This window comes from Rhineura floridana, chromosome 2 (genome assembly GCF_030035675.1).
Source record: "Rhineura floridana isolate rRhiFlo1 chromosome 2, rRhiFlo1.hap2, whole genome shotgun sequence".
Lineage (NCBI taxonomy): Eukaryota > Metazoa > Chordata > Lepidosauria > Squamata > Rhineuridae > Rhineura > Rhineura floridana.
Genome location: NC_084481.1, coordinates 140,104,017 through 140,127,180, shown reverse-complemented (window position 1 = coordinate 140,127,180; position 23,164 = coordinate 140,104,017). Strand labels below are relative to the sequence as shown.

The window sequence follows — 23,164 nt, the reverse complement described above, 5'->3', positions numbered from 1 at the left end:
ATCCGTACTATCTTTACTCAGGCCTTATATGATCAATAAAAATAACACTCCTTCCAGTAAATTCCAACCGAGCCAATGGTTCGATCAAGACTGTAGAGAGGCCAAAAAAATTCTAAAAAAATCTCTCCAGTGGTCAATCAAGTTCCCGTCCCCCCAATCTCTTATGGCCTTCAAATTAAAGAAGGCCTCTTACAGAGCCTTTTTGAAGGAAAAAAAACTAGACTTTGCTGAATCTCGTTGGAATCTTTTAATAAAGTCGATAAATGAGAACCAAGAACGCCAGTTCTGGACTTTAGTAAAGTCGGGACAAGGGCTGAGCAATATTCTTAAGCCCGACATAATTTCGATTTCAACTTGGCAAGCTCACTTTCAAAACCTCTATTCCTCAATCTCGTCTCCACACAATATTCTCCCAATGTCAGAAATCAAGAATTTTCCGCCATGGCCCCCAGTTTCAATCCAAGAAAAAAAATCACTGATCGACTCATTAAAAAATGGAAAAGCCCCGGGTGAAGATTTTCTCTTACCAGAGGTCATTAAACAATTCTCCGACTGGTGGGCCCCATTTTTGGCCCACTTATTTACTAAAATAAATGACACTGGTGCAATCCCCGAGGGCTGGAGATGTAACATCATCATCCCTATTTATAAAAAGGGTGATCCCTCTAACCCTGCCAACTTCCGGCCAATAAGCCTGCTGAACGTAGTTTCTAAACTCTACGCCAAATTTCTTTTAATTAAATTAGAAGACTGGGCTCTGAAACAACAGATCATTCACCCAGAGCAGGTAGGCTTCTGCAAAGGCTCCTCCCCGATCGATCACTGCCTAACTCTCCATTTTTTGGCAAAACAGTCCATCGCCGGTCCCACCCAACATTTATACGCAGCATTTGTTGACCTGGCCGCAGCGTTCAATTCGATTGACAGGAACGCTCTGTGGCACAAGCTGTACAAACTGAACATTGACCCCCGCCTTCTATATTTAATTCGTATTCTATATGTCAATACATTTGCACTGGTAAGAATTCCCTTTTCTGGAGCCCTCACCGACCCGATCGAGGTAGAGAGAGGTGTTAAGCAAGGTTGCTTGTTAGCCCCCCTGCTTTTTAACCTGTTTTTAAATGATATTATCCCTTTCTTATCAGGACCTCAGTTTTTTCCCCCCTCTATTGGCCAAAGGAAAGTCTCAACACTTCTTTACGCCGATGACATGGTCCTCCTTTCCTTAGTCCCTATCGGACTTAGAAAGTTATTGAGATCTCTACAGACCTATTGTTCAAAGGAAAACTTGAACATAAACTACGCTAAAACCAAAGTTTTAGTATTTGGGAAGAAATTCCAAGGCCATCGTTGGCATATAGCTGAACATCAGCTAGAGCAACCTCGTGAATTCAAATATCTAGGAATTTACTTTTCGGACACCCTCTCTTGGCAATACCATCGACAATATACTAAACTGCTCGCGTCTAAGACAGTAGGGTCAATACTAAAAATTTTTCGCACTATGGGTGGCAATCAGATCCACCCAGCATTAAAAATTTATAACGCCAAGGTGATCCCACAGATCTTATATGGAGCCTCAGTATGGGGTTGGGATAACCACTTTGTTAAAGCCCTAGAAACTATACAAAACAGTTTTCTCAGGCGCTTACTATCTCTCCCGATGGGTACCTCAGCAGCAATGATACGAGCTGAGACTGGCTTCCCTCCCCTTATAGCACATATACATTTCACTCTTTTGAAGTTTCTAAGATCTACTAAAGAGCCTCAGTCTAGGGCATTACTTCAGTTGTGCCTTAAACATTCTTTTGCTTTTGCCCTATGGGGCTCTAAGCTAAATAACTTGTTATCTACATACCATCTCTCAGCATTGGAGTTTAACTCAGACCTAAACAACAAATCTTTACGTGAACGTATATTTCTTTACTCCCTGAAATTAGATATGCTAACTCTTACCAACTCAAAGGTTTCTCCTTGGTTCTGGCGTTTTAAATTCGTCCCTCAATGCGCTACGTACCTCACACAACCTATACCCTCTGCTCTTAGACAGGCTTTTACAGCCTTACGCTTTTTTTCCCTACCAAATGCTGATAGGGAAGGTCGATTAGCTGGTGTCCCTAAGGATCAAAGGATTTGCGTCTGTGGTTCTCCAACACTGGAGGACCTCCCTCATGTATTGCTCTATTGCCCAATATATATCCAGCCAAGATCTAGATTCCTTAAGAAATGGCTAGACATTCCCTGGCTTATCTCACCTGATGAAAAAATTATTTTCTTAATGGCTGACCATATCCGAGAAGTAACCCATAATGTATCCCTTTTTATAATAGCAGCCAGAAAACTTCGGGCAAATCACATCGCCTCAACAAATATCATCTAGGCACGTTTTTAATTCCCCTTGTTTGATTATAAATTATTGTATTTATATCATGTTTGTATTGTATTTTTACTGTATTACTTGCGTTGGCCTCCGGCCCTGCAATTCAACTTAATAAAACTACCAAAAAAACTACCATCTGATTGTCCTGATGTGCAACCTATACTCTGAATAAGAGGCTGCTGTAAGGACAGAATATGGAGAAACCGATTGGTTCCCAGTCAGAAAGGGTGTGAGATGGGTGTATCTTATCACCCTTTTTGTTTAATCTATATGCAGAACATATCATATGGAAAGCGGGATTGGACCAAGATGAAGGAGGTGTGAAAATTGGAGAGAGAAATATCAATAATTTAAGATATGTAGATGATACCATATTACTAGCAGAAACCAGGAATGATTTGAAATGAATGCTGATGAAAGTTAAAGAGGAAAGCACAAAAGCAGGACTACAGCTGAATGTAAAAAAGACTTAAAGTAATGACAGCAGAAGATTTATGTAACTTTAAAGTTGACAATGAGGACATTGAACTTGTCAAGGATTATCAATACCTCGGCACAGTCATTAATCAAAATGGAGACAACAGTCAAGAAATTAGAAGGTGGCTAGGACTGGGGAGGGCAGCTATGAGAGAACTAGAAAAGGTTCTCAAATGCAAAGATGTATCACTGAACACTAAAGTCAGGATCATTCAGACCATGGTACTTCCAATCTCTATGTATGGATGTGAAAGTTGGACAATGAAAAAAGTGGACAAGAGAAAATCAACTCATATGAAATGTGGTGTTGGAGGAGAGCTTTGAGGATACTGTGGACGGTGAAAAAGATAAATAATTGGATGTTAGAACAAATTAAACCAGAACTATCACTAGAAGCTAAAATGATGAAACTGAGGTTATCATACTTTGGACACATAATGAGAAGACTTGATTAACTAGAAAATACAATAATGCTGGGGAAAACAGAAGAGAATAGAAAAAGAGGAAGACCAAACATGAGGTGGATTGATTCCATAAAGGAAGCCGCATACCTGATCTTACAAGATCCGAACAGGGTGGTTTAGGTGCTCTTGGAGGTGGCTGATTCATAGGGTTGCAGTAAGTCGTAATCGACTTGAAGGCACATAACAACAACAACAACATTCTCCCCTACAAAAAAACCCTGAGCCCATAACTCCCACCCACCCAAATAAAATACTTGGACTTCTTGGTGTTTGGGTGACAGGAAACATTTTAACAATGGTGGGGAAAATTTACAGGGGGAAATCAATGGAAGTGGAACCTGCCTTGTGTGCTCCAGTTTTCCCTTGTAGTGGTGGCTGGTGGCTGTCAGTGAGGCAGTGGGATTTAATTCAAACTTTCAAGCACCTGTCCAAGGCTCCCCTAAAAGTTCCCCTTGCTCTGCCCATGAGCATTAAGAATTCATAGGTCTAGGAGCTCCATCTTTCTCTTATAATGGAAAGTTATGTTCTGGTTCTTTTCCATTTCAAATAAAACCCTTGACTAGCAATAATTAAGTTTTTCTGAGTACCTGAAAAGCAATCATTCATTTAACTGGAATTAAGGGAAGTTAGATTCTGTTTACAATCTTATTTGACACAATTTACATAAAGGATCTAAAGCCCACATATCTTGTTTATGTAATCTCCATTCATTTCGGTTGGGCTTCAGCTTGGAACCCCATACAAACTCCATAATAATAATAATAATAATAATAATAATAAAATAATAATAAAATTTTATTTGTTAGTCGCCTATCTGTCTGAGTGAACGGACACTCTAGGCGACTTACAGCAATGCAAAATACAATATATAAATCAATATACAATCAACAAACCATAACATCAATTCATCTAAAACCATCCTTCAATTAATACCCATAAAACTAGTCCACCCCAGAAATCCCATAGGCCTGCCTGAACAGCCAGGTCTTTAAGGCTCGGTGAAAACCCATCAGGGAGGAGGCATGTCAAAGGTCTAATGGAAGCGAGTTCCAGAGGGTGGGGGCCACAATCGAAAATGCCCTCTCTCTGGTCCGCACCAGCCTAGCTGTTTTGACCGGTGGGACCGAGAGAAGGTCTTGTGAGGCTGATCTTGTTTGGCGATATAATTGGTGATACTGGAGGCGTTCCTTCAGATAAACTGGGCCGAAACCATATAGGGTTTTAAAGGTCAATACCAACACCTTGAATTGGGCTCGGTAAACAACTGGTAACTAGTGTAAGTCTACCAACACTGGGGTGATATGATCCCAGCGACGGCTCTGCTTTATCAAGCGTGCCGCCGCATTCTGTACCAGCTGCAATTTCCGGACCGTTTTCAAGGGTAACCCCACGTAGAGCGCATTACAGTAGTCTAAGCGAGAGGAGACCAGGGCATGTATCACTCTTGGGAGCCGATGTACAGGAAGGTAGGGTCGCAGCCTCTGTATCAGATGTAATTGGTACCAAGCTCACTGCCGAAACCTGAGCCTCCATGGACAGCTGGGAGTCAAGAATGACCCCTAGGCTGTGGACCTGGTCCTTCAGGGGTAATCTCACCCCATTAAGCACCAAGTCTAAATCTCCCAACCTTCTCTTATCACCCACAAGCAACACCTCGGTCTTGTCGGGATTTAGCTTCAGCCTGTTCTCTCCCATCCATCCACTTACGGACTCCAGGCATTTGGACAAGGTATTCACAGCCAACTCTGGTGAGGACTTAAATGAGAGATAGAGCTGAGTGTCATCCGCATATTGGTGACACTGCAGCCCAAAACTCCTGATGATGGCTCCCAGCGGTTTCACATAGATGTTGAATAGCATGGGGGAGAGGATAGAACCCTGTGGCACTCCGCAATTGAGAGGCCAAGGGTCTGAAACCTCATCCCCCAATGCTACACGTTGATGCCTACCGGAGAGATAGGAACGGAACCACCGTAAAACAGTGCCCCCTATTCCCAATCCCTCCAGGTGGTTTAAAAGGATACCGTGGTCAACGGTATCAAAAGCCGCTGAGAGATCCAGGAGGATGAGGAATGTGTATTCTCCCCTATCCAACGCCCTCCTCATATCATCCACCAGAGCGACCAAGGCTGTTTCAGTTCCGTGTCCAGCCCTGAAGCCCGATTGGAAAGGATCTAAGTAATCTGCTTCATCCAAGTGTGTCTGTAACTGTTTAGCCACCACTCGCACAATCACCTTGCCCAAGAATGGTAAATTAGAGACTGGGTGGAAGTTATTCAACTCTTGGGGATCCAAGGAGGACTTTTTCAAGATGGGCTTTATCGCTGCCTCCTTGAGGGCGGATGGCATTGCACCCTCTTCCAAGGAGGCATTTACCACTGCCTTGATCCCTTCGCCCAGTCTCTCTGTACAGCTCATAATGAGCCATGAAGGGCAAGGATCAAGCAAACAAGTGGTTGGGTTCACAGTAGAGAGCACCTTGTCCACTTCCTCAGAGGGAAGAGGCTGAAACCGATCCCAACAGACCGGAATGCCACTGGCCGACTCTGGCCCACTGCCTGTAACCATGGCGTACGGAATCATGCTCTTCAGGGGCTCGATTTTATCGGCAAAGTGTTTCGCAAATGTGTCACAGGAGGCTTTGGAGTGCTCCATGGGTTCCTGAGCAGCTGGACCGACCAGGCTTCGGACCACTTGGAACAACCTCCTGGGACAACACTCTGTCGACGCAATAGAGGCAGCAAAGAATTGCCTCTTTGCTGCCTTTGTTGCCAACTGGTAGGCCACTATTGCCGCTCTAACCAGTATCCGATCATCTTCAGTGCGAGATTTCCGCCACCGGCGTTCTAGTCGTCTCACCTCCTGTCTCAGACCTCGCAACCGTGGTGTATACCAGGGTGCAGTCTGAGTTCTATTCAGGGGGAGAGGACATTTCGGAGCCACTAGTGATCTCCCTATTCCATTCCACCACCAGGGTCTCGACTGGGCGTCCTTTAGTGAGCTCCAAATCACCCAGCGCATTCAGGAATCCCTTAGGCTCCATCAGGCGTCTGGGGCGGACCATCCTAATCGGTCCTTGTCCCCTGCGGGAGGGTAAGTGGCATTGAGAGATCCATATTCACCAGATAGTGATCTGACCATGACACGGGGTTAGAAGAAACAGCCCCCATTTTCAGAACACTTCCCTCCTCTCCCGAGACAAACACAAGGTCAATAATATGACCGGCTACATGGGTGGGGCCTATATTACTTAGGTGCAGTTCCCAAGAAGTCATGGTTTCAATGAAATCCCGAGGGGCTCCCATGAGAGTGGTCTCAGCGTGCACGTTGAAGTCCCCCAAAACCAATAGGTTGGGGGAGAGCAGCTGCACACCCAAGACCACCTTGAGCAACTCGGACAGGGAGTCTGCCATGCAGCGGGGTGGGCGGTACACAAGCAGAATCCCTAAACTGCCCTTTGGTCCCAACCTCCAGTACATACAATCAACAAACTTGGTCTCGTGGAGAGGGGGTCTGGTGAAAACCAAGGACTCCCGATAGATAACTGCCACTCCCCCTCCCCGCCTACCAATCCTCGGCTGCTGTGCGTATTGGAAACCCGCTGGGCCCATAGCCTCAAGTATGGGAGCTGAGGCCTCATCCAGCCAGGTCTCCATAATACATACCAGGTCTGCGTTCTCATCCAGGATAAGATCGTGGATGAGCGATGTTTTCTGAACTACAGACCTGGCGTTGCACAACAGCAGTCGAAGGTTGGATGGAGTCTTACATCCCCCAGTTATCTTCTGGTTGTGGACAGGCCCGGAACAGGGGATGGGTATAATGCATCTATCACTTGTTCCCCTAAACTGGCGTGGCCTGCCACCCACACCTCTCCAGGATCTGCCGCCTAGCCTTATAATGTCATGGCTCCCCACCCCTCCCACAGCAGTCCCCTCTGGTATTAACATGTCTCCCTCCCTGTCTGCCGATCAGGCAGGCCCCCACCCCAATAAAATATAAAAAATGCCCGTGTTCTCTTGGTCCGAAGTGGAGTTGGGTTGGTTCACCTGCAGTCGATGGACCTCTTCTTCTTGCTACCTGTCGTGGCTAGAGCAGCCAAAATGCCGTGATCTCGTCCCCCTTCTTGAGTCTTGTTTCTCTGTCGTGGCCAATGGAGAGTACATCGGACCAGATCGCTGATGCCACGGCCTTTCCCTCTCTCCATTAAAATGTCTACTGAAATAAAACTGTCTTCTTCACCATGTCAAGACATTGGCATGGATGGAACTTGCACACCTGCAGTGCATGGATATTTAAGAGATTTGCATTCCATTTTTCTTAAAGGGTTTTATATTTTTACTAAAGTGAAACCATATTGAACAACTAATCAGATATTAAAAATGTCATAATTAGGAACGGATTACATGAGCTCCTGGGCCTGTGCTTCTGCTTTCTTGTCTTCCCCCAAAGGGCACATGCAAGGTGGGAGGGTAGGGGAATAGCTAACCCAGTCAAAATGTTCTTGGGCAGTTGGTGGTCTCTTCAAGAGACAATGGTGTCAGCTACCTGAACTGGACTTCTCTCTTGCCTTCCATTAGGGCACATAGATTCTTAAGAAGACCTTGGGATTTATGTCCCAAATATCTGACCTTTCTACTTCTCCTTCCCTTCCTTTCCTTTCTTTTTTAATCTAAGGGTTGATACTGATACTGATGTATTTTTTCAGGACACACCCTACTCCTGAGAATGTAATGTGTTTTAATGTCTTTTAATTTTGTATTTTAAATGTCTGTAACCCACCCTGGGACCTAATGGTATTATGATGATGATTATAATAATAATAAATGATGAACCATTTCCACTCAGGTTAGTTGATATTATTGCAGCTCAAATTAAATACCTGCCATTTTGATAATAAAATACTGCCCGATGCTTCTGTTCCATCCCCACTCCCCAAATAGCAGGGCCAGCCATACCACTAGGCAGAGTGAGGTAGCCATCTCAGGCCAGGGCCAGGGCCAGGCATGGCTGGGCCTGTGGGCACCAGTTTGGCTGTGGCCCACAGTGGCATACAGCCCAATCCCCCCGATACAGACAGCACAGGGCTTAAATAGGCCCACCCACCCCACCTGTCTCTTGTATCAGTGCACATGCTGCGTTTGCTGCACACACCTGCTATCAACCAAGATGGTGGAAGGGAGTCAACCCCTTAGGGATGCCCCTGCTACCATCTTGGGTGATGGCAGGCATGCATGCACAGCGCACACTGTATGTGCACTGACATAAGAGGTAGGTGAGGCGGGCGGTCTTATTGAAGCCTGCGCTGCCTGTATCGGTGTGTGCGTGCTTGGGAGCTCCCGCTCCACAATCCATAGCAGCAATACCCTCCCACGCTAAGGAGGGGCCCCGCAGAGGGTACAGGGGCCCTCAGCTAGGGCCCAACCAGGCCGCCTGCTAGCACCAGGCCTGCCTCAAGCACAGGTGCAGGTTGTGGGGACTGGAGGCAAGATATTGGAAAACAAAGAGGTTTGTGTCACATGACCTGCCCTGTGCTAGTCAATTTCCTTCAAATACAGCAGAAAACACTGGCCTATCAGCACTGTTGAAGTAAGATTCAACTGCCTGCCTCGTCTTTGTCTTATGTGGAATAGGAGGGGTGCCATTTTGTCCTTTGCCTCAGGCACCAAAATGTCTGAGAGCATCTCTGCCCAGTAGGGTGCTGAATATCCAGAGATCATGTTGGAGCCATTCAGGGACTTATTTTGTGAAATAGAAGTAGCATTCAAACAGGACCAGCTATAGCTTTAATTTGTTTTGTGCACTCAATTTAATTCCATTACGCACACAGCGTTATTCTCTGGCATTTTATGTTTGCTCAGATTCTATGCTAGTTAAGGGCAACATGTATCTGCAACTGAAGACAGTAACTGTGTCATAATAACGAACTCAGTTGACAATTTTCTGTGATATGGTTCTCCCCTTTCTCCTTAGGGCAGGCATATGTAACTTATGTCCACTGTTGTAGCACACTAGTGGTGCCCCACAAAGGTTTGATCAATGTCTTGTTTTTACTTGACTCTGTTGCATGGCACAGCCCAGCCTTGCCTGCTGCTTATACACAAGAGAAGGAAGAGGCTGGGCTTACAGGGCCTCATTCTGCCAGCTTCAAGAGTTGCGGAAGGTTTATTTGCCTTTCTGCCCATAGTTCCTTTAGAATTGATACTGCCATGGAAATCTTATAGTGCAAACTATCTAACTGTCTTTTGTTAGCCCTAATTCTCACCATGCATTCTTTTGAATTGTACTCTTCACTTAGCTCTTCTGTACAAGGATATCAAAGCTGGCACTGAGCTGAATGTTCAGGTGCTCGCAACAGAACTAGTCGTGAGGGCAAGAAAAACAAAACAATAGAAAAGGACTCTGGTCTGTATTGCCAGGATGCTTGGAGATGTATTATTTTTCAAGGGGTGAAAACCGTAGAACTAAAAATAAGACAGCTGAATCTGCTCCCCTACCTAGTAATGACAACTAGGGTCCCTCTTTAAGAATATAAGCCATATGAAGTCCTATTTCAGTTATCATCTTGAAGTGTCTTTGAACAGATCTCAGTGCTTTACCTTAAGGATACTCATATAGGTGACCTTTTGCTCTTCAATATTGAGTAGGTGAGCAGTTTAGCTGTATTTTTTTTTAAAGTTTTCATCTTTTGAAGAAGAGTAAACACCAAATAAATGCCTTTTGAAGAAAGCACTAGGTTATTTCTATAACCTGTTTCCTGGTTTTTTTTGTTTTTTTTGTCTTCTCAGCGTGATGGAGAATCACTTTCGTTCTGTGGGCTGGATCAAAAAGTGGCCAACCCTCCACAGGCTACATTTGACAAGTGGACAGAGCTGCCCACCTCTCAAATCACCTAACATCATCATCAGGTGGATCTTATCCCACCCAAAAGCAATGTGGCTTGCATTTGGAGCCAACATTTAAACAGTGATAGATGCAAGCCGGGGCTTCAAAGGAACAACCAGAAGTGCATTCTAAGCCATTACTCCCAATTATTCCTTTGGAGGTGCAACCTTGTCTGTCTTGCATATGACATCATATGACATCAAGTGAGTGACAGGTGGTGAGAGTGGCCAAAAATGGCCACGGGGATCAAACTGGGCGGCCTGGTGGGACTAATTTGGCCTCCAGGCCTGAGGTTCTTCACCACTGCTCTAGAATGAGACCTATTTCTGACATAAGCATTATAAGACATAGTAGCAGCAACAGTGGCAGCATTGTGATGGCTATTTTAAATATTCTCTAGACAGAGTGACAATTAATAGTCCAAAGAACCTCACAGTAAAAGTGATTTTTTACATAATTGTGTGTGTGGGTAATGTTTCTGAAATCCTTGCATGAGAAGTGTTGTATGTGCAAAGTGCTATGATTTGATCACACATCTTAACTACTAATGTGAATAAAGTTCTTTTGATTAATCAAACAGATGAAATATGTTTTTTCCTTCCGTTTTAGGCCTTTGTTTGTGCGGAAGAAGATGATGATGATGACACCATTGCATGGATGATTTTACATAATCTACACTTCCTAGATTTGCAAAAGGCAATTATCGTTGTGAAGTGTTTACACTGATTTATGGGAGGAAAGTGGCCTAGGAGAGGAATGCTGATAATATCAACACAGTGGATTAAATACACATTTACACCTTTATTGACATATAAATTATCCATGCCAAGAATGCAATGAGCAGGATGCTGGTGGATCAACAAGGAGGATACTGGTGAAACAATGATATGGCACGGACTATTAGATATGGAATCAGCGCTGCCATCTCCCTATAAGGCACATCAATGGATTTCTACATCTGAGCTAAAATAGGGAATAAAGGGCTTACAATTCTTGTCTGTTAAGATAATTAGCAGAGATGGCAAACCAGAGATCTGAAAGCATTATAAAAAACAAAGAAGAGATTTGAAGTTCTTCCTCTTTCTCTCTGTTTTTGTTTTGTTTCATATTAATGTTTTCTTACTCATACTGTGGATTTTGAGGGGAAAGCTTCAGGAGACACGTGGAATATTTGTTACTGGGAAATGGAATCTGGATCAGAATCTAGTCAGCATCAGAAAAGAAAGCCTGTGACACATGGACTGGAAGATCAAAAAAGGGTAAGTGACAAGACTTCACCACTGGCATTTTTGTGCATGATTGTTGTAGCTAGTGGTGGATGAGCTTTCTTAGGCTGAACATTGATCTAATTTAATTGGATGGCACTTAGTGGTAAGGGAGGAGCAAAGAAGTGTAAAGCATTTTGGTATTTGTGAAAGAAAAAGAGAAAATAAGAAACAGGAAGAATGTTTGGTGCTTATAGTAAGTCTGCTGTCACATGGTGATCCTAGCGAGGAAGATAACGCTAACTTCTTATTTGCTTTACTTTTTTTTTAATGTATAAAGGACTCTATTTGTATAGTCTGCTAAGATCTTGATTGAAGTCATGCAGTGCAATCCTGTGCATGTTTATTCAGAAGTAAACCCTACTGTATTCAGTAGTATTTACTCCCAGGGAACTATGTGTAGGATTGCAGCCTTAATGGAGTATTTGGTACTTGAGGATTTGCCAGATTGTCTTCAAATATACTTCCCAGTGTCTCATGTATTTTAAAAAGAGAGAAAAGTATTTAGTATGCCTTTCATTGGCCTGTAAGACTTCAGTGAAAACTTGTGTGAAAACTGATGAAAACATGACTTGTGTGGTCTCCGTGCTTTGGTTATTAATGGGTGTATATTGACATGTGACTCTATATTCAAGACAATGTCATTCATTTGTAGTAATTGAAAGTAGTGATACTGGAGCAACTGAAGTTTAAACTTGTTTCAGTGGTGCAAGTTGTGAAGCATGATGTGTTGTTGCTCTATACGTCCGTGGGGATTAGTTGGTGGTGGACTAACATATTCTAGTTCCTGTGGAGATCCCTCTTTTTAGTAGATCTTAAATATATCACTTCCAGAAAATTCTTGAAATATGTGAGCTGAAAATTGATCATCAAGGCTTATTTTGCCATTTTATTGATGCCAGCAGATCTGAGATGTAGTGCGAGAAGGATTATGTGTTTTGATTTTCTTTTGCCGAGTAGGCTGAAGAATAAAGGTTATTTTCCTCTGGAAAGAAAATCATATTGAGTAGTTTTTTTTTTTACCCAAGATTAAAATGCAGCTGTTTTCATAGGTAGTCCTTCCTAAAGATTCTCAATCTCTCTCATCTTAATGCACTGTTAGCTATATCAGCTGAAGCTGACAAGTCTCTTTTTTCCCTATTTTCACAGCCCCATTCTGAGGTAGAAATAATAATCAATCGGCACTGAAAGAAAATCCCTCTTATCAACTTAATTTCTAGAGGCCTTTAATGTATTTTTAAGCCTTCTGTATACAAGGCTTTGAGAGAAACATTTGGTGCCCTTGACACCAAGATTCTGTTGAGCTGGTTTACCAATATTAATATGCAGTTGTGACTGAAACCCTGATAAGTACAGAAGCCTACATCTCCCATCTGCTATTGGCTCTGGGTGTTGGTGCACATATAAAATGGGGCCTCTGAAAGTATAATATAACCCCAAGTGAGACTTGGTGGCAGCTGGGATAACATCAATTGGTCATGCTTAGCTGACGTTCATTTTAACTTGAACTCTAGCCGTCATGGAGATTATTAAATTTATAATGATATATGTAAGATCTATTTTAATGACTCTTCATGCTTGGTTGATCTCTGTCTTACTTATGTTTGCAAAACACACGAGAATAGAATATTACGTTTCTTTTCTGACAGAATTTTCCAGGGAAAAGGATGTGAGTTGAAAACTTTGGTGAAACAGATGTAGGCTTTTGGAGAGAAATAATTTAGAATGCTTTTGCTGAATGCATGCCACCTTGCTGTCTCTTTGTGAAATGCTCACAAAGAGCCACTGTGTATCTGGCTGTTGTCTGACATTAATAATTAATTATTGGAACAGATTTGTTCATTGAAAATAAATTGGTCTCCTACATGAATGAATACGAAAGAAATGCCATTAAATCAGTACACTCTCATGTTTCCTCCCGTAAGAAAACAATACTTAGAAGACTGTGAAGATTTAATACTGTTCTGTCTTTACAGTGGGAATGAAAAGCTTGTGCCCGTGTTTTTTATTGTTTCTTTTCCATAACTTAACATTACCTGTGCAAAATTGGAATAGAAAGAGGAACACTGCCCAATGAATATGTTTTAGCTCATTCCTTAATGTGCTTTTTCATAACCACATTTTGTGGATGTTGAACTTAGTGTTCTTAGCCCTGATCTCATCTAGCTTTCTTGTTATAGATTGGCCTTCAGAAAGCTGAAGAAGATTGCAGTCTGTTACTGGCCCCACCCCCAAGCCATGGTGGTAGAAGGGAAGCTTTTAATTGATATATTAGTTTCCAAACAGACTTAAAATGGGATTGACACTAATCATGTTCACAGCCGCACTGGATTTAGCCTCACAGTTTTTAACGGCTTTAGTGTGACTTCTGGTTGACTCTTCATTTTAAAGTTAAACATTAATAACCTTAAAGAACTATGTGAATAGATCTGCTGAAATCAATAGTAGTGCTGTTATGAGCAAAGCAAAAAGATTTTTGTCCTCTTTTGTGGTATCATTATAGCAAATATATTGCATAGGAAATACTGGTAGTATTACAGACATTTGGAGCGTTTGTAGGTTATGGATTTCAGCAGGTAGCCATCCATAATTAATAAACAGCGCAGTCCTATGCATGTTTACTCAAAAGTAAGTTCCACTGCAATCAATGGGGTTTCTCCCTAGGAAGTGTGTTAAATCCAGTATAAGAGTTGGGTTTTTTTTCCTGTGAAGAAACTTTAGGGAAGTTACCATGAACCATGTAAAAACTGCTGTAGGGGCAAGCTATTATTGTTTGGTTCAGTAAGAATCCATTTAACCAGAAGAGATGAGAGAAGTCAATTTTCTGTGACACAGTATTATTGATTACTCCTAGACTGATTTCTTTCCTTGCTAAGTTTTTTATTCAGAATTTCATAGACATGCATTGATTTGAAAATGGTGCTAAGGGGTGGGGTTTTGTAAAAAAACACTTTTTTTGTTATAAATATTTTTCATTTATTAACTTACATTTAGAGATGGACTGTTGGTTTTACACTTAAGCATGAATTGGCCCTATAGTCTTCATACTTTTGCTTATGCTGTTAGGTTCATTGAGTTAGTGCTCACTGGCTTAAGACAGAACTGACGTAAGAATGTTTTGTTTTAGTAGCAGCTCCTCACTAGGAATGTCAGAGAATTCCAACAGAAATGGGAGTAGAAATTGCCAATGTTCATTTATTCGTCCCATGTCTGGAATGGAAATCAATCCAGTGAATACAATCGGTATTCGTTGTTGTTGTTTTCAGTCTGCAAGCGATACATAATTGATGACATTCTCCCTCCTTCCCTTTGTATTATCAAGGGTTTTTTTGCATTGAAATGAATGCCCTTTGCACTGAAATGAATGTTGCGAAATAACATAATGATAATATAATGATGTAAAATTCCACCTCGGTGGAAAGTGAACCAAATGGCATAGTTTTTGTTGGCAGCCAAACCATGGCAGAATGGAAACAGTGCTGCATGCCTCGAACACGGGTCAGAACAGAAATCGATGCTTCTTGCATCCCTATTCCAGGTGCTGGTTTTTGCAGAGTTCTTCTGACCTCTCTGCCTTTTGTTCAAATTCAGTAGAAATCTGGAGAAAGAAATAAGGTAAACGAACCTTTAATTAGTTCAAGGGCATTACAAGCCATTTAAAAATATGCTCATGGTGTGATCAACTTGATGCATAGAGACTTTTCTTCTGGTTTGTGTGCTTTTTGCTCAGCTCCTTTCCCACTCCTTGAGCAGTTATTTTTGTATCACCAAATAGATTGTAGGTGCATTACCACTACCTCACCATCAGTCAAAGCCAGTTTCATGAGATTAAATGGTCCCATTTAAAATAGTGTTTCAAACTTGTGTTTCTTAATGTGTGGTTAGCTTGGCTGAATTAATGTTGTCAGAGTAGCACATTATTAGACACCTAATAAATTATGGGGTTCTCACCCTATAAGAACATAGAGAAAGTCCTACTGGATGAGACCAAAGGCCTATCTAGTCCAGCATTCTCTTTTCACAGTGGCCAGACAGTTGCCAATGAGACACCCACAAGCATGACATAAGCACAATAACACAGTGAATTTTACATATCCCTGCCTATTTCACAGTGCAACAGAAAAATAGTTTTAAGTATTCTTCCCATAGTATATGAGCTGTTTGCATGCTCCATCTAGTTAACAAAGTCTCAAAAGAGAATTTGCAGTGTTTGAACAGTCACTGACCACCCAGTTTGCCTCTTCAGTGAATGGGAGCTTGAAAATAATGGGCAGGAATGCACTATGTTGAAATAGACGGAGCACAGCCCAGTTAATTCATTATTGTCTCCTGTGGAGAAGAGTGCTCAAGATGCTGGCTGAGACTTCTCCACAGGATAGAATGCAATGCTTGAACAGGCCATGGGACAAACACTTTTAAATTTAAATCTGCCCTTAATGCCCTTAACATGCAAACAACAAGCCAGCAATTATGAAGCATGTATGCTTACACGCCTGAACATAAGAACATAAGAAGAGCCTGCTGGATCAGGCCAGTGGCCCATCTAGTCCAGTATCCTGTTCTCACAGTGGCCAACCAGGTGCCTGGGGGAAGCCCGCAAGCAGGACCCGAGTGCAAGAACACACTCGTCTGCTGTGAGCAGAAAACTCTTGTTGGGAGTCATTCTAATACTCTGCTATATTGTAGTGCTAGAGTGATTTAAATGTGTTGAAATAATGTGTCTTGCTTAAGGCTTGTGTAAATCAACATGACATTGATGAAGCCTTGCAGATTTACTTCTGTTCATGATCTTGTCCTATTCAGAGTGTGTGTGTGTGTGTGTGTGTGTGTGTGTGTGTGAGAGAGAGAGAGAGAGAGAGAGAGAGAGAGAGAGAGAGAGAGAGAGAGAGAGAGAGAGAGAGTGAGTGAGTTGATCCTTGACTGGGTTAAATTCAAATGGAATTCTGACAGTTTAATAGTGCCCTTTTGTAGTAATTACCTATATCATAGGAGGAGCTTGGCTTTTACATTTGAGATCTCTTTCTCTGTTTCTCTTTCTTTTCAAGATTAAGATTTACCATCTTGTTGTAAAGTTAATGATCTTCTTGTTCATATTTAAAGGTTGTTTAAATGTGCAAAGGTGAAAGCTTAGTATTCCGTTTTTTATTAGCAGTTAGCTTGACCTCTCATTGTATTGTGGGAAGGAAGTCGTTATTTCCAAATTAGTTTTTTTCTTTTTTCAAGAGCCAACAACCAGTGGATAACAATTACCATATGAGTTGCCACTTGGAAATATGCTGGAAGCTCAAAAACAAACAAGTTATTTTTTATACTGTTGCTTGGAGAGTTCTTACCTTCTGGTTTCTCTTCTCCTTTCCTATTTCTTTTGTTGGGAATGTTATACTTTTTAACCAGACTGATGGATATCTTATCCTCAGGTTCATTCCCATTGCTGTCACAGCATTGCATGAGGTGGCTTGGAGGGCTTTGGCCAAAGCTATGTCATGAAGAATGATGCCACTCTCCTTGTGAAGGCCATGTGAGGAAGTGGCTTCTTGAGCATTACTCTTGGTGTGACGTATTAACCTAGGGCAACACACAGCTTTCCTTTCATATCCCTGAATACTTGCCAGGCTGACTACAGAAGACTTTGAAATAGCTGTGCAGAAAAAGAAATTGTGGTATACACTGCTCCTTGTATTGCTGAAGCACTGTGGTGAAGAACTTCAAATCTGTTGATGCTAAGCCTCTGTTTGAAGAAAAACAAAAAGATTTGTCACTAAGAAGAGTAGGAGGATGGGAGTTCACCATGCAAGTTTAGGCATACTTAATATCTTTGTGTTTCTCTGGTCTTTTGCCAGTTTGCATTTTGAGATGGATATGGTACTGCTATCACTTTGGTTAATAACACATGCCTCAAGATGAATTGTACTTCTTATTACTGGATCTTAAAGAGTGATAATTTACCTTGTGATGTTGGTATGTGACTGAAGGACTTTGTGGGCTTCTGCAATTCTTCCTTTCAGTTTTTCAGCTTGTATTGGAAAAAAAAGGTAAAGGTGTCCCCGCACTTGTAGTGCGAGTCGTTTCCGACTCTTAGGGTGACGTCTTGCAATGTTTACTAGGCAGACCGTATATATGGGGTTGGATTGCCAGTTCCTTCCCCGGCCTATCTTTACCCCCCAGCATATGCCGGGTACTCATTTTACCAACCACGGATGGATGGAAGGCTGAGTGGACCTTGACCCCTTTTACCAGAGATTCAACTTCCTCCTTTCGTTGAAATCAAACTCCGGCTGTGAGCAGAGGTTCGGCTGCGTTACCGCCGCTTCCCTCTTTTCTGTGGGATTCTCAGGGTTCCATTTTGCCCTATTCAGTATACCAAAGTGCCACAGTTCTTTAACACTACAGCCTTTTCTCTATGCTGATCCTTGTCTAAAGGTGACATATGCTCCCATTTGGTATGCAGGTGGTAAGGGGTGGGTGGGTAAGGAAATATTTAAAAAATTCAATCTAGTCTCCTCTGATCATGAAGCCATGATCTTGTTCTTTTTTTCTCTTTGGAAATTAACACTGTGTTGATAAGATTTGACAGAGCAGATGAGGCTAGTGGTCCATCTGGTTTGGTATCATGCCTGAAGCAGTCAGTGATCAATATCTGATTCTTTAGAGAAAAGGGCACACATCAACCCCTCCTTTCTAATAATTTGCATTAATAGGCCAAGTCAATCATGCAGTGCTGAATATGGGAAAAGAATAACTTCCCTTCTTCTGTGACACCCTGGAGCATGATATGATTATTATTTTTTTAATTTGCATAGCTAAAAATAATAATGGTCATAACATTATCTATTCATCAGATTTAGCACTGGTATATGATTTGTCAGACTCTGCCTAAGCCCCAAAATTCCACACTTATGCTATGTTTTGCATAGAGTTTTGTTTCTCCTGGTGGTTTCCATTTGTTGCTCAAAAGTATATTTCAGCAATAATGTGAAAGGTCTTACATTAGAATTTGAAGTATACTGCATTTGTGTGCAGCTGCCTCTGGTTTTTCTAATTCATTTTTTATTAGAATGGTCACACAGACATAACACTATAATCAAACCAAGGCACAGACACTGCATGAGAGTTTTGCATTTCTTTAAAGATTTTATCAAGATGATCATGAGAAGCAGAAGAAGCAAACGTTTAAAACTCAGGACTGTAACTTCATCGAGTCTGCTGGTGTGCATAAATACAAGACTATGGCTGGAACTGGCACCTGCATTCAGTAAAATATGTCCCCTTTAACACCTCCTCATTCCAGATATTGAGTTCCACTAGACAGGAGATTGTTTTTGATTGTTTGCTGAGTGTATTGCTGCCATGTTTTGTTCCACATCCAAACAAATTTCATGACTGAGATCCAAGGAATTTCTATACACGCATGGAGACATTTTTTATTTCTGTTTCCAGCTGCAACATTGTGCCACACTGAATACTGCTCCAGAAGCTCTTCCAATCTTCAGGATTGACTTAGTGGAGGATGAGAAAGGTTGTGCTGGTGATAGGAACCAACACAGATATTGTGTATATCCCTGACATTGCTTCTTGATTGCTGTTGATTTTATTTAAATTTATATTTTAATACTTATTTGATTGTATATGTTTTTAACATCTTAGTGTTGGGATTTTGTTCTGTAAAATGCTGTGGAATTTTTGCATGGAAAGTGGTCTTTAAACGATTTTAATAATAACAATAACGACAGCACTGCTGTGTATGTGGAATCCTATGTACGACCCGTATGGATTCTGGTGCAAGTTTGAAAGTCTTTGCACCTTCTCTCTTACGTGTATTTTTGTGTTAACTCCAGAGATATACTTAAAGAAGAAACAACCCTGCTTTTTCACTGTTTTTCTTCAAGTTTTCCTGCGGCAGCTTAGAGCAAGACAGTCCCTCGCCATTCACTTCCTGTATCCTTGAATATTTGTCATATGGGAAGGAGAAAGATGTGATGCTTTACAGTTTGTGAGAGACTAGTATTTGTAGCACAGGATTCTTTCACAGAGAGGGAGAGTTCACATGTTAAAAACAGATTTAAAAATAGTTTTCAAACTGGGCTAGAAATTTGGGGAAGTGTGACTAAATGAATTCTGTGAATAATTTTGATACAAATAATTTCTGAAGAGTGTGTGAATAAGTCAACCCCATTTGACAGGTAACGTGGTGAAGTAGATTATGTATTGGGCCCAGACTTGGACAGCTGTTCTTGTTTAAAGTTGCCATTGTTGAGACTAACCCTATTGCCAAAGACAGCAGTATCAGAACAAATATGCATCATATGCATTGGGTTATTTTTCTTATTGATATCTTTATTCTCTCCCTGTTTGAGAGGCTACCTAACTAGGCATTTGACACAATGATTTCTTTCTTTGCGTGGCCCAAATGTACTTCTCAGATGTTATAAAGCAAAATTAATTAGTTTGCTGGTTTCCCATATCACTTTTAAGGGAATAAGTTATTATCATGCAAATAGGTTCTGTTTAGCTCCAGGCAAATTTCTGTATGGTACAGCACAACAGACCACAGTATTACATTCTTTAGGATGTATATGGCTGTAACATTACCTTCTCTATCAACAACCTTGATTGTCACAGTGACTGTTCCCTGAAATCTGTATGAAACTACTGATGCCCTATACCTGTTTTGATAATCATACTGTGAGGTCAGGGAAAAATCACTCAATTGTTCAGGCACGCTGCTTGGCTCATCTTCCTTCAGGGCTTTGTTGGAAGTAGGGGATAAAAGAGACTAGTGCACAGAGGCTATGCATGTCTGCTTGATAGTTATTTAATTTTTTTAGGGCCTGGGTTCTTGGTGGTTTGTGTGCTATTTCTATGCTGCATTTCTTCATGCTTTTATTCTTATGTTCCCTGCTTAACTATTCGGCAATTTAGCATATGGTACATTTTTCCAGTGGTATTTGGTGCCCATTGGTGGTGGTGAGTCAGAAAACAGGAAATCAAATGGTAGGCAGAGCCATGGTTAATAACAGGCAGAGCCAGCAGGATGGGCAGAATTTTGTTGGTTTTAAGGGATCATTTGTATCAGAGCTGGCGCCAGGCATGCCGGGGCCTTGGACCGCAGCCAGCCCCGGGCCCCAGCACACACACATACATGCATGCACACTCCACCTACCTGTCTCTCCTGTTTTTTGCAGCTGCGTGCACTGTATGTATAGGGCTGCCATTAACCAAGATGGCAGCCGAGGTTTCCCTAAGGGACAGGAGCCTCTGCTGCCATCTTGGTTGATGGCACACATGCGTGCTACGTATGCACATCCCTGCCATCAACCAAGATGACAACAGGCATCAGCACCCTAGGGAAACCTCGGTTGCCATCTTGGTTAATGGCAGCCCTCTGCGCGCAGTGCGTGTAGCCGCAAAAGACAGGAGAGGCAGGTAGGTGGGTGGAACCAGTGAATGGGCGGGCAGCTTGGAACCTCCCTCCCCCTGATCCATGGCAGCTACTCTGCCGCAGATCATGGAAGGGGAGTGCTACTCTGCCTCCATCCTATCGAGGGGCCCCTCAGGGGCCCCTGTGGCTCCAGGGACCCTCAGCCAGGGCCTGACCTGGCTGCCCTTTGGTGCTGGCTCTGATCTGTATATTTTACCTTGTACTTAGAGCCAGGTCCTTGGCTTAGATGAGACATCTAGTTCTAATAGTACTTAAGAGATTGTCTTGCCCAAAGTACATGAGCAGAGTGCAGCTCCCATGCAAACATGTCTAGGAAGTTGTTTCATGTTGATATTTGTTGTGTAAAGGTTTGTGCCTTAATATTCCTTTAAAATGCAATAAGACTGCAATCCTGTTCAGAGTAAGTTCCACTAAACTGTGTTGGACTTACTTTTATGGAGAAAAAATGTGCACAAGATTCCCACATTCATTTTGGGGGAAGCCCCCACCCAGAACTTCTCCAAAGCCTGCAACCATCTTAATCTAGGCTTGATAATACCGTTGTTATGCTGTAATCATAATGTGCCCCTTGCCAGGTCACAAGCATCCCAAACCCTGAGATTTCAGGGGTGGGGCCCTAGTGACAGCACTCCCCCTGGTACCTTCCTACCCACACCTATCCCACTCCTCCAACCTCCCCACCCTCTCTCCCAACCCCCACCAACACCACTCACTTCCTACCCCCCCACTCACTACCTTCTTTTATCAGTGTCCAGCGTTGGGCGCTCACCGGCCTCCCTCCCGCTCAACCTTTGGAGAGGCCTGGGCTTGCTTGCTTGCTCGCTGCTGCTGTCACTCCAGGCAGGTGAGGGGTGAGATTGTGGTGTCATGCAAGGTCATGCAACAGGTCACATGAGAGGTCACATAACCCCTTGCTTGCCTGAAGATTGGGGTGAATCCCCTGGAGACCCTGGGAGGACCCCCAAAACGCAGAGTCTCCAGGTAAAAGCAGGAGATCTGGGGACACTACTACCCCTTGATGCCTTGTTTGCTCTGCCCCGTTGAAGGAGTGGAATTGGCTGAATGATGTTTAAGACTGAAAGCTACATCACACCTTGTCATATGTGAAGCACGGAGGAATAAATAAGTTTTTGTTGCCCTCATAACACTGGAGAGAAAGGACCAACCAAACCAACCACTTTCAGGAGGGCGTACTATAATTTGCTGCAGAGAAGGATGCTGCTACCAAGCACACCTCACGAGGTGGAAGAACATGCAGCAGGACATTGGCAGTTGAATGCAAGGCTTGAGGACATTTATATGGGAGGAGGCACTCCTTCAGATAATCTGATTCCAAGCTGTTCTGGACTTTATAGCGGCACTTCGAATCATTTTGAAGAAAACCTGGAAGGCACTACAAATGACATTTTAAAGATGTATGAATGGGCACTTATGAGTAGTTTCAATGGAGTATAGTCCAGCTGCTAGAAGACCAGCTGTTTCACTCTGTAGTAACAAGAAAGCAAAATTTGTTATGGCACTGTGTAAAGCTAGTCTATTCATCTCTACTATGAAGTAAGTCCCACTGAATTTGATGGGGCATACTCCTGGGTAAATATGTTTAGGATGTCAGCCTTAACTTGTTTGTTGTGGTATGCTTATTCATAGGCCACAGCCTGCTACATCTTGATTTCTGTAGTACAGAACACCAGATTTGTCTGGTTTTCTGTAGCAGTATTTTTTTTCTGTTAGCAACTTTTCTAGTAGCATGTTTAATTCTCAAATCAATGAGATTTAAAAGTGCTTGGCATTGGCTAGATCTGTCTCATGTTCCTAGTCCATAGGAGAAGTTACTATATAGGACAGTTCTCTTAGCCCTGCCATATGTTTTGCTTCTCTTGAATAGGTGCAGTAACTAAAAAATCTAGTCTTAAAGAATGCTTTTAATTAATGTTATGAGATATTCTGGTTTTATTTTACATTCTAAAGAGCTTGCATCTGAAGAGATAGGGAAACAGCCTAAGGCCTTGTTTCTCAAATTCATTATTATTCGCTATTAGTGCTAGATGGGCAGCTGTTTATATGCTAATAACAATAGACACACTTATGCACACTTATCCCATTGAACACAGTGAGACTTTCTTCTGAGCTATGCATAGTATTGCACTGTGTGTGCTTTAGATATCAAATACAGGAAATATGGCAGGTTTTTAGGATTTACCACTCTAGGATTAGATCAACGTAGGGACACGCTTTGCTGTCTTGACACAATAGT

General features: G+C 42.3%; 1 long non-coding RNA gene across 4 annotated transcripts in view; it reads left to right on the top strand.

The window, feature by feature from the left end:
- The window catches only part of LOC133377171 (uncharacterized), a 319,888-nt gene that overhangs the window by 17,342 nt on the left and 279,382 nt on the right, over positions 1–23,164 (top strand). For 3 of the 4 annotated variants that reach the window (XR_009760637.1, XR_009760639.1, XR_009760638.1), the window contains exons 2-3: positions 10,110–10,409; positions 10,816–11,465. This is a non-coding gene — a long non-coding RNA (uncharacterized LOC133377171). Of the gene's footprint in view, positions 1–10,109; positions 10,410–10,815; positions 11,466–18,908; positions 19,117–23,164 lie in introns of those variants that run through there. The other variant, XR_009760636.1, reaches the window with a different exon arrangement.